We start from the raw sequence: 17,735 nt of genomic DNA on the forward strand, positions 1-17,735 counted from the left end.
TTAAAAACCTCTAAGGATGGAGATTCCACCACCTCCCTAGGTAACCCATTCCAGTGCTTCACCACCCTCCTAGTAAAAAACTTTTTCCTAATGTCCAACCTAGACCTCCCTCCCTGCAACTTGAGACCGTTGCTCCTTGTTCTGTCATCTGCCACCACCGAGAACAGCCTAGCCCCATCCTCCCTAGAACCCCCTTTCAGGTAGTTAAAGGCCGCTATCAAATCCCCCTCATTCTTCTCTTTTGCAGACTAAACAAGCCCAGTTCCCTCAGCCTCTCCTCATAAGTCCTGTGCTCCAGCCCCCTAATCATTTTTGTTGCCCTCCGCTGGACTCTCTCCAACTTGTCCACATCCTTTTTGTATTGGGGGGCCCAAAACTGGACACAATATTCTAGATGCGGCCTCACCAATGCCGAATAGAGGGGAATAATCACTTCCCGTGACCTGCTGGCAATGCCCCTCCTAATGCAGCCCAATATGCCATCGGCCTTCTTGACAACCAGGGCACACTGCTGACTCATATCCAGCTTTTTATCCACCGTTACCCCCAGGTCCTTTTCTGCAGAGCTGCTGCCCAGCTCGTCGGTCCCCAGTCTATAGCTGTGCATGGGATTCTTCCTTCCTAAGTGGAGGACTCTGCACTTTTCTTTGTTGAACCTCATTAGATTTCTTTTGGCCCAATCCTCCAGTTTGTTTAGGTCACTCTGTATCCTATCCCTACCTTGCAGGGTATCTACCACTCCCCCCAGCTTAGTGTCGTCCGCAAACTTGCTGAGGGTGCAATCTACCCCATCCTCCAGATCATTAATAAAGATGTTGAACAAAACCGGCCCCAGGACCGACCCCTGGGGAACTCCGCTTGTGACCGGTTGCCAGCTAGACATGGAGCCATTGATCACTACTCGTTGAGCCCTATGCTCTAGCCAGTTCTCTATCCATTTTATAGCTCTTTCATCCAACCCAGACTTCTTTAACTTGCTGATAAGAATACTGTGAGAAACCGTATCAAAAGCTTTGCTAAAGTCAAGGTATATCACATCCACCGCCTTCCCTACATCCACAGAGCCAGTCACCTCATCATAGAAAGCAATCAGGTTGGTCAGGCATGACTTTCCCTTGGTGAATCCGTGTTGACTGTTCCTGATCACCTTCCTCTCTTCCAAGTGCCTTAAAATGGATTCCTTAAGGACCTGCTCCATGATCTTTCCAGGGATTGAGGTGAGGCTGACCGGTCTGTAGTTCCCCGGATCCTCTTTCCTCCCTTTTTTGAAGATGGGCACTATATTTGCTTTTTTCCAGTCCTCAGGGACCTCCCCCTGTTGCCACGAGCTTTCAAAGATAATAGCCAATGGCTCTGAAATCACCTCAGCCAACTCCCTCAGCACCCTTGGGTGCATTGCATCTGGCCCCATGGACTTGTGAATGTCCAATCCTTCTAAATAGTCTTGAACCCGTTCCTTCAGCACTGCGGGATGTACGCCTCCTTCCCATTCTGTGCCACCCAGTACAGCAGTCTGGGAGCTGATCTTGTCTGTGAAGACAGAGGCAAAAAAGGCATTGAGTACCTCAGCTTTCTCCACATCCCCCGTCACTAGGTCGCCTCCCTCATTCTTTAAGGGGCCTACACTTTCCCGAATCTTCCTCTTGTTGGCAACATGCCTGTAGAAACCCTTCTTGTTCCCCTTCACGTCCCTTGCTAGCTGCAACTCCAATTGTGCTTTGGCCTTCCTGATTTCATTCCTGCACGTTCGAGCAGCGTTTTTATAATCCTCCCTAGTCATCTGACCAAGCTTCCACTTCTTGTAAGCTTCTTTTTTGCGTTTAAGTTCGCCAAAGACTTCTTTGTTAAGCCAAGCTGGACGCCTACCATATTTGCTATTCTTTCTGCACATCGGGATGGTTTGCTCTTGTGCCCTCAATAAGGTCTCCTTAAAATACAGCCAGCTCTCTTGGGTTCCTTTCCCCCTCATATTAGCCTCCCAGGGAATCCTGCCCATCAGTTCCCTGAGGGAATCAAAGTCCGCTTTTCTGAAGTCCATGGTCCGTATCCTGCTGTTCCCCTTTCTTCCTTTCATCAGGATCCTGAACTCGACCATCTCATGGTCACTGCTGCCTAGGTTGCCACCCACTTCTACTTCCCCTACCAAATCTTCCCTGTTTGTGAGCAGCAGGTCAAGAGAAGCACGGCCCCTAGTTGGTTGCTCCAGCACTTGCACCAGGAAATTGTCAGCGACACTCTCCAAAAACTTCATGGATTGTTTGTGCTCTGCTGTATTGCTCTTCCAGCAGATATCAGGGTGATTGAAGTCTCCCATGAGAATCAGGCCCTGTGAACTGGAAACTTTCCCCAGTTGAGTAAAGAAAGCCTCATCTACCTCATCCTCCTGGTCTGGTGGTCTGTAACAGACACCCACCACGACATCACGCTTATTGTTCTTGCTTCTAAGCTTAACCCAGAGACACTCAACTGACTTATCTCCAGTTTCATACTGGAGCTCAGAGCAGTCATAGTGCTCTCTTACATACAGTGCAACTCCTCCACCCTTTCGCCCCTGCCTGTCCTTCCTGAACAGTTTATACCCATCCATGACAGCGCTCCAATCGTGAGAGTTATTCCACCAAGTCTCAGTTATTCCAATCATGTCGTAGTTTCTTGACTGTGCCAGGACTTCCAGTTCCTCTTGCTTGTTTCCCAGGCTTCTTGCATTTGTGTACAGGCACTTGAGATAAGTAGCCGACTGGCCTACTTTCACAGTATGAATCGGGAGGCCTCCCCTGCTGCCCCCTCCTCCTTCTGCTTCCTTGCGGTGTCCCTCTTCCCCACTAACCTTCGGGCTTAGGTCCCCGTCCCCCGTCGAAACTAGTTTAAAGCCCTCCTCACTAGGTTAGCCAGCCTGTCTGCGAAGATACTCTTCCCTGTCTTCGTTAGATGAATCCCGTCTCTTCCTAGTAGTCCTTCTTCCTGGAACAGCATTCCATGATCGAAGAATCCAAAGCCCTCTCTTCGACACCACCTGCGTAACCACGCATCTACTTCCACAATGCGACGGTCCCTACCTGGGCCTTTTCCCTGAACAGAAAGGATGGATGAGAACACCACTTGCGCTTCAAACTCCTTTACCTCTTTTCCCAGAGCCACATAGTCCTCAGTGATCTGCTCAAGATCATTCTTGGCAGTGTCATTGGTGCCCACGTGGAGAAGCAGGAAGGGGTAGCGGTCTGAGGACTTGATAAGTTTTGGCAGTCTCTCCGTCACATCCGTAATCCTAGCTCCAGGCAAGCAGCACACTTCTCTAGTTTCCCAGTCTGGACGGCAGATGGATGACTCCGTCCCCCTTAGGAGGGAGTCCCCGACCACCATCACCCTTCTCTTCCCCTTTGGAATGGTGGTCGTGGAACCCCCATCCCTAGGAGAATGCATCCCTTGCCTTCTGATCAAACAGGTCTCCTTCTGATCCATTCCCTCTGAAGGGTCCTCCAAATCATTCTCCGCCGTAGTACTTGTGCAGAGAGGATGAAAACGATTCCTTACTTCTATCTGCATGGTGGGCACATGGGCTCTCTTTCTTCGGGAGGTCACATGCTGTCAATTTTCTTCCCCGTTCTTCAGTTTTCCCTGCCCGGCCTTCTCTGAATCTTCCTTACACTGTGCCTGTGCCTGATGGTGAAAGACATCGTTTTCTGTAATGCAACGCAGAGTTGACATTTGGGTCTCTAGTCCTTTAACCTTCTCTTCCAATAAGGAAACCAGCCTGCACTTGGTACAGATGAAGTCATCTCTATCCTGTGGAAGGAAGACAAACATAGCACATCCAGTGCAGGTGACAATAGTGGATTGCTCCCTCTCCATATCTCTGCTCTGAGAGCCTCCTCAGATGCTCAATTTCCTGCTCAGTAACGTCTGAAAGGCAAAAACCTGCAGTGCCCTCTCTCCGCAGGCGAACTCCCCCCTCTAGCACAGCACACCCAACACAGCTCCCCTCACTTAGCACTCACCTGGGCACCTCCCGGACAGATCCCAGGCAAACTCCCTCCTTCTCCTTCTGTTAGCCGCCCCTCTGTTCGCCGCTGGCTACCAGTTACAAAAGACTTATATAGGGGTTGCTTAGGTTCATTTACATGTTGATTGCATAGTGGAATTTGATTAACCGTTTATACTTAACAGGAAAGACAATTATATGTACAATGGGGTATGCCAGATGTTTTCACAGGAAAGACCAAAGAGTCACTTGATTATACAATGTGGTTATCAGGTACCTGGCTATCACCCGGAGATGGGTGGCTACACAATACATGTTAAAATGCTAATTTGTATGGAGTAAGTTCCTATGGGGCCGGGTAGACAGGGGGGCATGTACCGATACTTATCAGAACAGGAGATGTCTGTTCACAGACTTCAAAAGGGCTAGAGTTCACAAAAGGAGTTTGCATTTAAATTGTGGTCCTGAGACATCCTGTGGGATTTTAGCATCTTTATCTCAGTCTTAGTTTGGGGCATCCTGTCAATAATTTAACCTGAGGGCTTCCATCACAGTTCAGGCTACCCACTTTCAGGCCAGGCCTTCTATGACCAGTTTCAGGCCAGGCAGTCTATAATCAATTCTATGATTAATTCTTTGATTCCACAGTAATGAAAACATGTAATATATAAAAGAAGGGGGAAATGAACCTTTTCACCTTTGTGGTAAGACATGAGTCTCTCTCAATAGATTTGTTTCTACTAACCAGAGAAAGAGCAAATACCCAAATTATTTTATCTAAGTATACATATTTTTAATTTAACTTTTCTTCATAATTGTAAATCTTTTCAAATAATTATTATGTCTCTGACCCTGTAAAGATTCATGAACTTAAAGTAACATAGAAAACTAGCTTTGCAAAATATTTTAAAAATTCACAAAAGTTTTCAACTGCTTGAAAAGGACCTATTTGTCTGGTTGGGAGTATTTTGATTTTTTTTAAAATTCTGATCAACACTGTGTTTATTAAAATAAAAACTTTATAAATTAATAAAAAGATATTTCACAGAATGTATCTGATTAAAAAAAGCCCCTCATAAAATATTTCAAAAAATCAAAAATGTTCATAATATACTGACAATCTTTTGACAACAAACAAACAAAAAATCCACAAACCATATTTTTCTGAAAAAGCCCATTTTTTCAAACAAAAATTATTATTTATTATTATTTTTCTAGATTTCATGTGTTATTTTATGTATCTGAGTAGAACCCTTTGAATTCAATGGAACTACTCCGATACATGGAAGCATACAAATAGAGGGTTAGAAGGAACTTTAAGAAGTCATCGACTCCAGCCCCCTGCACTGAGGCAGGACCAAGTAAACTTAGACCATCCCTGACAGCTGTTTGTCCAACGTGTTCTTAAAGACCTCCAGTGCCAGGGATTCCACAACCTTCCTTGGAAGCCTGTTCCATGGCTTAATTACCCTTATAGTAAGAAAGATTTTCCTAAAATCTAACCTAAATCACAGGAAACTGTGATCATAAGTGTTAATAGTTACAGAGGTAATGGGACTTCTTATAATAGAAAAGTCTTTTAAATGTGTAGTCACTAGAGGAATGTCTTCACTGCGGAGTTAGTCCTGGTAATTTGCACCCGGGTCTAAGCAACTGGGTTAGTGTTGCCCAGATATGACTGTCCCCACTGCAAAGCCCTACCCAAGTCATGCCCGTGTTGCTTTGTCCAACTGTGTGAGGGGCTAGGACTTCTAGGGGGATGTCCTATGGTACTTAGCACCACTCTGCGTTATGAATTCTTTCTCAGTGTATTGTGAGAGAACTTGTCTGTCCTTCCTGGGCTCTTGTGCAGAAGTGATCTTAGCCAATCAACTCAGAATAGTAACCACTTCTGGCCTGGCAAACACCACACATCTGCCTGCAGCCCTGTTCCAGCCAGTGGCAAGGTATGGAACCAACTTGGAATGAGGAATTGCTCCAGCTGTTGGTGTTAATGCAACTCTCATTTCACAACCAGAAGGCAGATGTAGGGCATGAGACAAGGTGCAGGACATTTCAGAAGCAGCTTGTCACTCTGGGAAGGCGGTGGCATGACTTGCTGAGGAGATCATGCAGACATGAAGCTGTGAAGATAGCTAATGTGGGTTTTAATAGCTGTGGATTCCTCCTTTGCTGACCGGTAGATCTAGAGCAGGAGAACAGGAACAGAACAATGGGAGCTACATTATCAAGCAGATCTGAGATGACCAGCAGTGGGTCCAGAACTTCTGCATGAAGAAGGCTGCATTTCTGGTGCTGTGTGAAGAGCTTGTCCCGACCTTCAGCTCCAGGACCTTTTATTAGTGATGGTCTTAACATTATTTCAGGCTGTGCTAACACTAGATGTTCTCCACTTGCTGGAAATTCTGGAATGGAAGAGAGAGGACTTGTTCCAAGCTTCTGGCAGAAAAGCATCCATCTATGCCATGGAGGTCTTTCACCACCTGGTGACTGATGGGCAGATTAATCACTGTAGAGGACCAGTGAGCCACAAGAATTGGGGGGAGTGTAGGAAGTTTGCTCTGCCTAGAAAACTGACCGTTTGATGCAAACATAAACAGGCTGCTGAACTAAGATGCAGCAGTCTAGAACCACCACAGATGGGCTCTGCAGCCCCATCCACCTTACACCTGTGGCAGCTGGACACAAGATCTGGAATAGTGAGAAACATTGAAGGTGCGTTGCACTTTATACTGCCAAGGGCATTCCATGGGGCTTAATATCTAAGCTGCCTCCAGAAATGTTGTAATGCTAGTGTCAGTGTGAAATCATAGAATGTGTGGCTGGAAGGAACGTCAAGAGAGCATCTAGTTCAGCTCCTTGATCTGAGGCAGGATTAAATGCACTGTCATATACGCACATATGCTTCTGCTGCCCATTTCTCTACATTTCCAAGCACTGCTTGTACTGCTTTGCATGCCTGTAGCAGAGTGTACCAGAACACAGCACTGGTTTCGTGTTTATTTCCCCTGCCTGCATACACACTTGGAATCCATGTGACCAGGGAGGGGCGGGCAAGAAAGGAGGAAGAGGGAAAATGGAGGTTTTTTCTGACCTTACTTGAAACTTTATCAAAGTTGACCACCCCCACCCCCAGCATCCCTATGTCAGTAATGAGATTGGTTATAAACATTTTTAATATTTACCATAACAATACCAAATCTGGCAGCTTGCATCTTACCCAGCTACAGCAATGCTGGCCCCTCTTCTGCATCCTTCCTGTCCATTCTCCCATCTGCTCCCCGAAGAGGTCCTGGGACTCAGGCTTCAGGTCATTCTGGCTATGCTACAAAGCATGGAGCATTTGCTCTTGCTCCTCTGGTCCCGCTTTGCCTGATCCACCACCAGCACCATCCGTAGTCCAAAGCTCTTCCAGAGGGAAAGGGGGCTCTCTGCTTGGGGCAGTGCCAGGCACCTGGTCCAGCTCCTTGTAGAAAGGGCACATTCCCAGTGAGTTGTCAGACTGGGGGGATGTGATCCTTGCTTTTATGTAGTGTTGAGGGATTTGATTTTCTCCCCACACTGTGATTCCCTCTGAGAAATTCCCTTCTCTGCCAGCTTCTACGAGATATCCTTCTGCAACAACTGTTTTTGACTCCATCCCTCTGCAAATCATGGATATTACTGACCTTACACCAGAAGTCCACCGGATCTTCATATTAGTACCTGACCAGCTGGCAGCATGCTGGGAGGATGCTCTCCCAGATGGCATCTCTGTAGCAGCACTCTGGAAGTGCAGTAGAATTGTAGCAGACCAGACGTAATGGTCCAATGTATAGACCATCAGGGTCTATACATTGGAAGGTGGCTTCTGGTACAGAAGACAGGCGTAGGTAGTGACCAAGAAAATATGGCCCCGGAAGAACCGTGGGAAAGGACTGGAGGACTATCGGCATCTGAGATGACTAGCCTCCAGCCACACCACAAAGTACCCAGGTAACCAACCTTAATTAAAGTGGAATCTGGACTATAGCCTATACCCAAAGTCTTGCCAGCTAGCCTGAGTTTAACGGACCAGCAAACTTGAGTCAGAGTTTTTGTGTTTGAGCAATAAACAGCTTAGGGGAAGCAGCCAAGTAAGATCCTGGGCTAACTCTGCAGTGAAGATACACCCTGGGAGAGAGAGACTCATGCAGTTCAGTGGAGGTTCTGATGATTTATATCACAGGATACTTCTGGAAAACTTATAACTTTATTTTTCCCTCACTGTAATAGTTTGTACAATATTGAATCATGAAATACTTGTTGAGATCAGCTCTCATCTTGAATTATGTGCTTGGTTTTAGGGTGGAGAAGACACATGGCACCTATAGAAGAAGGTAATTAATGATAGTATTTTATCAATGTCTATATATCAGTTCCCATGAGATAATGTTCCTCTTTTTCCTTGAATGTGGAAGTGGCCTTGTTAGTTCATTCCCCAGCATCCTGCATTTCACAGCACATCATGAGGTGAGGCAGGGCTGTGATTGTGTCCTAGCACACCACAATGATCTGTAGCATATTGCAGCTACTCTTCCTGCCTCTCCACTGCCTACATGGGCTCTGCACCCGACAGAGATTTGCGAGAGCAGCTTCCACTCATTGTACAGAGCCAGTGGGAAATGCAGCTCCACAACCACTAGCTCAGGGGGAGTTTGTTTTCTCTCCAGGTTCTGATGGCCTGTCTCCAATGCCGCTCTGTTTCTTCTTTCATCTTCTCTATGGAGGAAGCCAGTAGCTCTGCAGTGACCTCATGTTGACTTGGTGAGCAGGGAGTGTGTCTGTGGGTGATCCTTACTCCAATCCCAAGCAGAGGGATCGAGCCTTGATCACAGACAAAGGCTCTCCTGGCTCCAATACACAGATCCAGGGAGCTCCTGTGATCAGGCTGCTAAACTAGGATGCAGCAGAATAAAACCAGCACAGACGGGCTCTGCAACCTGGGATCTTGTCTCTTTTCTCTTCTCTCCAACTACCATGATACCAGAATTCTCCTGTCCCTGCTAAACAGGACATCACTTTAGTCTCCCATCACTAGCGTGGCCCTCTCTTTCTTTCCACCAGCCACCTACTCCACAGCTCCCCCCACACATCGCTTCTTCCTCATTTAACTAGGAGCCCTTCCCCTGTGTTAATCCCTCCTTCATGCTCATGTACTTTTGTGTTGCAACTGCTGCTGAGCAGTGCAATTCTGGGCATGTTCAATCCTGCTCCTGTTTGGCCCGTTGCTGTCCAAGGACTGACATTTCAGAGCAGGCAGGAAACCAGCGGGAGGGAGGCCCCAAACCAAAGTCCAGCTCAGGGGCTGCAGGGACACAGTGAGATTCAATCTGGTGAGGGAGAGGGGAGCTCTGTCAATGTTCACTGAGTTGTACAATCTGCCAGGGCCCTCAGAGTCTCCAGGCCCCTCCGTGGAGAGAGATCGGGGCAGGGGGGGAAGATTCCAAGACCCAGGCTGTGCCCAGCTGATTCTTTCACTCTGTGACTCACTCGTCTCTGCCAGGCAGTGACTCTCCCCAGCACTTTGCTGAGATCTGAGCTGACAGGTAAATCCTGGAGGAAGGAGATTTCCTGATTCATGCTCCAGGCGGGGCAGATTCTGTCACTGACACCATCAAACCCTCCCCCAGGGCTGAGCTCTGCCCCTAACGCTCTGATTCTCTCTCCCCAGTGAATGTGACTCTGGATCCAGACACGGCTCATCCCGAACTCGTCCTGTCTGTGGATGGGAAAAGTGTGAGATGGGCAGGCACACGGCAGGATCTGCCCGACAACCCTGAGAGATTTGACACTGTGTGTTGTGTGCTGGGATGTGAGGGATTCACCTCGGGGAGACATTGCTGGGAGGTGGAGGTGGGGGATGGGAGATACTGGGATGTGGGGGTGGCCAGAGAGTCTGTGAGAAGGAAGGGATGGATCAGACTTAGCCCTGAGGGGGGATCTGGGCTCTCACCTCCCCAGTGACCCCCCTGCCCCTGCGCCGGGTCCCCAGCAAGATCCGGGTGTGTCTGGACTGTGACCGGGGGCAGGTGACATTTTTCGATGCTGGTGACCAGGCCCCGATCTTCACTTTCCCGCCGGCCTCTGTCCCTGGGGGGAGAATCCGCCCCTGGTTCCGGGTGTGGCCAGGATCCCAGCTCAGGCTGTGTCCCTGAGACACTGGGGACCCTCCCTAGACCCACACACCCTAGTCTCTATGACCCTGGAGGACTCCCATCTACCCAGTCCCAGGCCCTTCATCTCTATGATCCCTGGAAGCTCCTTCCCCCTCCGTGCAGCACCAGGTATAGGAGGGGGAGGAGGGTGAAGAACCCCTGGAGCTGCAGGGGGAGCTGAGGGGCCCTGAGGGGCAGATGTGGGGCTGGGCAGGGGCAGAATTAACACCCGGGCTGGGGACAGGCAGACATGGGGGTGGTCGGACCCAGCATTAATTAATGAGGGTTTGGGGGGTTGGGAGAAGCTGGAAGCTCCGCAGCGGCAGGGAGGGTTTGTACAATCTGTGGGGTTAGATCTCACTGGGGCTCCCAGCCAGAGCTCCTGCCGCAGGCCACAGTCACCTTCCTCTGTCGCTGCAGGGCTGGCACCACAGGAATTGTCACACACACGCAGGGGATGGGCAGGGAGAGTTCAAAAATCATGACTTTTGATTCATGATTTTTAACTGCTGGGGGAAGGTTTGAACCAGAGCGAACAGAGGAAACAAGAGGAAAAGATAAAGTAAAACAAAACTGCCAGAGAATCCTCGAGAAAGGATGCAAAATAGCTATGAAAATAATGAGAGGAAAACATTCTGAAGAGGGGAACCAGCCAGAGGCAGCGAGAGGGGAAGGGATAAACCCAGGGATTGAATGGAGAACATGAGGGGCAATGATCTGTGACAGGGACCGAAGGAGAGTTGAAGAGAAACAGAGAAATCAACAGGATGGGAAATGAGGGCTAGAAAAATGGTGAGTAAAAAGGAACAGTATGAAAGCAAAGGGAGAAGAAAAGGGACAGAGAGATTTATAAAACATCCTGAAGATGAGACTGTCACTCATAAATTGCCCTTGACTTTGCTGCCATTTTAGTGTCATTAAAAAAATGTTCCCAAAATCTGCTGGTCTCTTTTCATTATTGTGGTTAGTGAAGCTGCTTCTCAGCTCCTTTTCATCATGCTGGGTATTTGTGTATTTAGGGTAAATAAAGCATCAAAGACAATTCTGGTTTGTTCTTTTTTAATTTTCCAGCTGCAATTGTGGGGAGGCAGAGCTGTGGGATTTGCTTCTCTTCCTGGTTATGTCACCCCAGCACCAGCAGCACTATACCTGCATGTGCCTATGATGAGAGCTCCGGTTTTACTGGGATATGTTGCTATCCAGCTTGTGCTCTGTCTCTTGTGCTGTCTATTATCATGTAAATCAGGAATTCCTCAGCTGTGCTCTGTGGAGAAGTGGCTGAATATGTGGTGCTGATTCTCCTCTTTGTTCCCACAGGCACTGAATTTATTCAAAGGTGGCAAAAGTGATATGAAATATGTTGTTCACATTTCTTCTGCCCATCAGGAATTGCCATGGGTTCCAGGGAGGTGTTCATGGGGTGGGACTGGCTCCCAGAGACAGTATCTGGGGGTTTGTCTACACTGGGATGCAGGTGTCTCTCTGCCATTGTACAATCTGTGTGTAGACCAGGCAAGTGAGGGTGTGGGGAGAGGTTAGGGGTCACTACAGTGAGGTGAAAGCATTACTTGCCTCATCTCCAGTAGGACAGTGTAATGAGATCATGACCTCAGGTTTGTGTTTGCACTAAGAAAACATAAATGTTGTGGTGGAAGGATCCTAAATTTAAAGTCCCCTGGTCTAACCTTTTATTTATTTATCGCTGAGAAAACAGTTCTGGGCAGATCCTCAGCTGATGTAAAGTTTCATTGCTGCACAGCACTGCTGAGATCTCCCCCAGCAAGTTTACAGTGCATTGAACAGCGCCTCTTCCGCAACACAACTACAACGGCTAGAACTGCATAAAGAGGAGCTGTAACTTCAGAAGTTGTTCAGTGGTCACGGGGTGAACCCGAGACTGGTGATCCAGATTATATTGTCTGTTTTTCAAGACTCTCTCTGTGTGGCCTCAGGCAAATCACTTCTATCTTCGAGTGATTGCTCATATGCTTTCCAATATAGGTGTGTGCGCGCCCCGTGCACAGATTCCTGGAACGTTTTTTCCCTAGCAAGCCCTGCAGGGCCAGCTCAGGTGCCCCCTGGAGTGCCGAGCTCATGTCGTGGTATAAAGGGCGCTGCTGGCCCCGCGGGTCCCCAGTTCCTTCTTTCCGCCTGTGACGGTTGCTGGAACTATTGCCTCTTGCTGTCTGCAAGTAGCACTCGTACCCTAGCTTGTTATTGACTCTTCTTTAGAGTTTAGTGTTAAGTAGTTGTTGATAGTGTTAATAGTTAAGTGTTAGAGATAAGTACCCCTGACGGGGTTCCTTTTCTTGGAGCCATGCCGGGCTCTTCAGGCTTTAAGAACTGCGACCTCTGTGCTAAAGCCTTCCTGGTCAGTGACCCACACGACCGTTGCCTCCGGTGCCTCGGGGAGCAACATAGACGAGACAAGTGCCGGATCTGTAAGTCCCTCAAGCCTCGGACTCAAAAAGAAAGAGACGCGAGGCTGAAGGCGATTTTGATGGAGTCAGCGCTCTGACCAGCGTCCAAGCCATCTCGATCACTGTCGGCACCGAGTGTATCGTCGGTGCGGAGCGCCCCTCCACCGGCACCGTCCTCAGCACCGACACAGGCACCGAAGGTGCCAAAGAAGACAGCACGGTCCCTGACCGCACCTAAGGACTCCTCCCTGCTACCGCAGCAAGAAGCGAGTAAGGAGACACCCCAGCCACGGGCCGTGGAGATTTCTCCGGCCCCAGTGTCTCCATGCGGGTTGCCTCCCCCAACTCCTGTGGGTGGGGTAGTGCACCTGCAAGGGCCGTCGACGCCGGAGGCGTTTACTGCGGCACGAGCCCTCATGGCCATGCCTACGCCTCCGTCCCCTCCTCGGCCGAGGGGCAAGGGACCTGCGTCTCGGGGCAAACCCGCGCTGGGTGGTCCCGGTGGGTGGAGACGTTCACAATCTAAGTCTCCATCCAGACGGTCACGGAGGGTGGAGAGCGTCGGCTTCCCTCCGAGCTCCGACTCTAGGTCGTCGAGCAACTCGGCATCGCAGCACCATGGGCAGTCCCGAGTACATCGCTGGAGTCGCCCTCGGTCCAGCTCCGACCCCGGCAAGGGCCGCAGTTCGGGCTCGCAAACTCCGGTGCGGAGCCCGTCCCGGCACCAGTCCCGGTCCCGGTCTCTGTCCAGGATATCAGGGGACAGCAGCCCACGACCAGCGGCACCAAAAATCAGGGAGCCTCCTTCCATGCCGACCCCGGTCGTTATGTCGACGCCGATGGGCCCAGCACCTATGGGCCCGGCGCCGATGGCTTGGAGGACAGAGTCTCCTCAGCATCACCACCGCCGGCACCGCTCCTGCTCTAGAGGGGGTAAGCAGCACCGCAAGTCATCTCGATGTAGGGGCAGGTCCTCTACGTCGTCGTCTTCCCCGGTCTCGTCCTCCCGCCGGCACCGCAGACGTCGGCACCGGTCGACATCGTCATCGTCCAGCCGCTCTCCACGTCGGAGTGGCAAGCGACGCATGGGAGGTTCTGGAGGCAAGCGGGCTACGGGACAGCAGCCACTTCCCTTGCAGGCACCGGGTTGGAGCCAAGGGCCATGGCAGTGGCCATACTGAGGACCGTGGAATGCTCCTATGGCCCAAGGGTCAGTGTCCCTACAATCTGCGGTGGCCCCTCCGGTACCCCCACTCCCTAAAACACAGGTCTCAGAGGAGGATTCTGAGCCAGGGGAGGGACCCTCCACTGGACCCATACCTCCATCCTCCTCCTCATCCCCGGATGATGCGGCGGCCAGGGATCACAGGGCTCCCCTGTTTGATTTCCACGCCCATCAGGACCTCCTGAAAAGGGCAGCTGAGAACTTGGGCATGGAGTTTAAGCTCATGTCGGAGGAGGAGGACCCTCTCTTTGGGCCCTCAAGCTCTGTGGGGCCATCAAGGGCAAGCCTGCCAGTCCATGACAGGGTCATGAAGATCGCCAGGAACCTCTGGCAGACTCCTTCCTCCCTACCTTCCACTTCCAAGGGGGTAGAGAGAAAATACTATGTCCCCAAGGAACCTTTTGGGTTTTTATACAACCACCCTGCGCCAGGCTCTTTGGTGGTCGATGCAGCCAATCAAAGAGACCGCCAGGGGAACCAGGGGAATACTCCCAAAGACAAGGAGGGCCAGAAGCTGGACTTATTTGGGAGAAAAAAATCTACTCTACTGCAGCCTTGCAGTTTAGAGTAGCGAACCACCAGGCCCTGTTGGGCAAATATAACCTAAACCTCTGGGCCTCGATGCAAAGATTTGCAGCCACGTTACCGCCTGACCAAGCGGCGGATTTTGCCACGGTGTTGCAGGAGGGGGAGGCGGTGGCAACCGCGGCCCTGCAGTCTGCCAACGACGCGGCGGACACTGCTAGGAGGGCGATGGCCTCCGCTGTCGTCATGTGCCGCTGTTCTTGGCTTCAGGCGTCCGGCCTGTCCCAGGAGGTTCAACAGGCCATACAAGACCTGCCCTTCGACGGCTCAGGGCTCGTTTCAGAAAAGACAAATGAAAAGCTGCATGCCCTTAAGGACTCTCGGGCTACTCTGAAGTCCCTCGGGCTGTATACCCCCCAGGCCTCAAGACGGCAGTCCCAGCCTCAAGTCCAGAGGCAGCCGCCACCCCCACCTAGGCAGGCTCCCTGACCCGCCCAGCAGAGGAGAGGTCCCGAGCGCTATCGTGGGCCCAACAGAGGAGGCCAGCAAGGGTCCTCTGCTGGGGGCCAGCAAGGGCCTTCTAAAGAGGGTAATGTTAATAAACGTTTTTGACCCTGTGCAGGAGGGTAGTACTCTTCCTTCTCCCCGGGATCTTAACCGACCGTTTGCAGATAGGCTCTGTCCCTTCTTTACGGAATGGGAAGCCATTACTACGGACCGGTGGGTCCTAGAGGTGATCGCCAAGGGTTATACCCTCCAATTCATGGCTTTCCCCCCCCGACTCTCCCCCTAGGATCTCCCCCATCGGGGACCCTGCCCACGTTCAACTCCTGGTGCGGGAGATTGAGTCACTCCTGGAGCTGGGGGCAGTAGAGGAAGTCCCGGTGACCGAAGAGGGTCGGGGATTTTATTCTAGATATTTTTTGATCCCCAAGGTGAAAGGGGGCCTTAGACCCATCCTGGACCTACATCGTCTGAATAAGTATATCAGACGCATTAAATTCCGCATGGTTTCCCTGGCCACGATCATTCCGGTCCTAGACCCTGGGGACTGGTACGCTGCCCTGGATTTGAAGGACGCGTACTTCCACATCTCTATATTACCTGCCCACAGGAGGTTCTTACGGTTCATGGTAGCCGGGCGACACTACCAGTTTCGGTCCCTACCCTTCGGGCTCTCCTCAGCACCCAGAGTCTTTACTAAATGCATGGCAGTGGTGGTGGCCCACCTGCGTCGCAGTGGGGTACAGATCTTCCCCTACCTAGATGATTGGTTGATCCGGGGGAAGTCAAGGACCCACGTGAGAAATAGTCTACACCTCACCTGCGAGATATGCACCAGACTTGGGTTGCTTATTAATGAACAGAAATCCACACTCACTCCAGTACAATGTATAGATTTTATTGGGGCTACATTGGATGCTGTACAGGTCAGAGCCTTCCTCCCGCAGACTCAATTCAAGGCGATGGCGGCCATTATCTCCGATCTCCACAGGTCCCCCATGACGACAGCCAGGCATTGTCTGCAGCTGTTGGGACATATGGCAGCCTCCACGTATGTAGTGAGGCTGGCCCGCCTTAGGCTTAGGCCTCTTCAGGCGTGGTTAGCCTCGGTATATGTGCCAAACAGACATTCTCTAACTAGAGTGGTCATGGTTCCCCCACAGGTGCTGTCATCCCTCAACTGGTGGAGGGACCCAAGGGAAGTGATGATGGGAGTCCCGTTCAGAGACTTAGCCCCATCAATGACGCTCATCACAGATGCATCCGATATGGGATGGGGAGCCCACATATGTCGCAACCGGGGCACCCAGGGGCTTTGGTCACCAGAAGAGAGGGCTCTGCACATCAGTGTACGCGAGCTCAGAGCGATCCGGTTGGCCTGCAAGGCCTTCCTTCAGTTCCTGAAGGGCAGGGTGGTCCAGGTCCTCACGGACAATACGGCAGCTGTGTTCTACGTGAACAGACGGGGGGGAGAGGTGGGAACGCTCCTCGGCTCTCTGCCAGGAAGCTATCTGGCTGTGGGATTTCGCAGTGAGGCACGATTTTCACTTATCTGCCTCTCACCTCCCTGGGGTCCGGAATGACGAGGCGGACCGCCTCAGCAGGTCATTCTCACCCCACCACGACTGGTCGTTACACCAGGACATAGTGACTTTAATCTTCCAAAGGTGGGTGTTCCCCATCTAGACCTGTTCGCATCAGCCTGGAACAGGAAATGCCCTAGGTTTTGCTCACTCAGGGGTCGCGAGCCGGGCTCGCTGTCCGATGCATTCCTGATAGACTGGACAGGGGACCTAATGTACGCATTGCCCCCCATTCCGCTCCTGCCCCAAGTCCTTCTCAAGATCAAGAGGGACAGGGCGAACATCATCCTTATCGCCCCGGCGTGGCCGAGACAGCATTGGTACAGCATGCTGCCCAACCTCTCCATCACCAAGCCGATTCCGCTACCCAGACGATGCGACTTGATCTCCCAGGACCAGGGGCACTTGTTGCACCCGGACCTGGACTCCCTCCACCTTACTGCCTGGAGACTCTGTGGCTGACGGAGGGAGAGAGGGCCTGTTCCCTACAAGTCCAGCAGGTTCTCCTGAGTAGCAGGAAACCATTCACGCAAGTTACGTACAGAGCTAAGTGGAGGAGGTTTTCGGGGTGGGCGGAATCGAGAGGTTTACAGCCGAGTTTCTCACCCATACAGGCTATCTTAGAGTACCTGCTGCAGCTTAAGCTGCAGGGCCTGGCCCTGGCCTCCCTCAAGGTACACCTGGCAGCCATTTCGGCTTTCCACCAGCCGATGGATGGGTGGTCCCTATTCTCTCACCCCATGTCAGTTAGGTTCCTTAAGGGGTGGAGAGGACCTTCCCTCAGGTCCGGGACCCGGTGCCACCCTGGGACCTCAACTTGGTCCTTAACATGCTGATGAGACACCCCTTTGAGCCCATGGCCACATGCTCCCTTCTCCTCTTGTCTCGGAAGGTAGCCTTCCTGGTAGCCATTACCTCGGCCAGGAGGGTCTCCGAACTAAGGGCATTGACCTCGGAGCCTCCCTACACGGTTTTTTACAGGGATAAGGTCCAGCTGAGGCCCCACCCGGTATTTATGCCTAAGGTGGTGTCCCAGTTCCACTGTAATCAGGATATTTTCCTTCCTGTGTTCTATCCAAAACCCCACGGTTCGGAGGAGGAAAGGAGAGGACATTCGCTGGATGTCAGGTGAGCCTTGGCCTACTATATTGAGCGGACCAAGCCCTTCCGGAAGTCGACACAGCTGTTCATGGCTGTGGCGGACAGGATGAAAGGCTCACCTGTCTCCACCCAGCGAATCTCCAACTGGATTACTGCCTGCATCAAAACATGTTACGAGCAGGCAGGGGTGCCCCTTCCAGGTGCGGTGAGGGCACACTCAAC

At 51.2% G+C, this 17,735-nt stretch overlaps 1 pseudogene; it reads left to right on the forward strand.

The window, feature by feature from the left end:
- LOC137142862 (butyrophilin subfamily 1 member A1-like) overlaps window positions 1–10,183 on the forward strand; it is a 34,440-nt pseudogene extending 24,257 nt beyond the window's left edge.
- Window positions 10,184–17,735: the final 7,552 nt, after the last annotated feature.

The sequence above is a fragment of the Emydura macquarii genome, unplaced genomic scaffold (genome assembly GCF_026122565.2).
Source record: "Emydura macquarii macquarii isolate MOO-44397 ecotype Brisbane River unplaced genomic scaffold, CSIRO-AGI_Emac_v2 contig_3265, whole genome shotgun sequence".
Lineage (NCBI taxonomy): Eukaryota > Metazoa > Chordata > Testudines > Chelidae > Emydura > Emydura macquarii.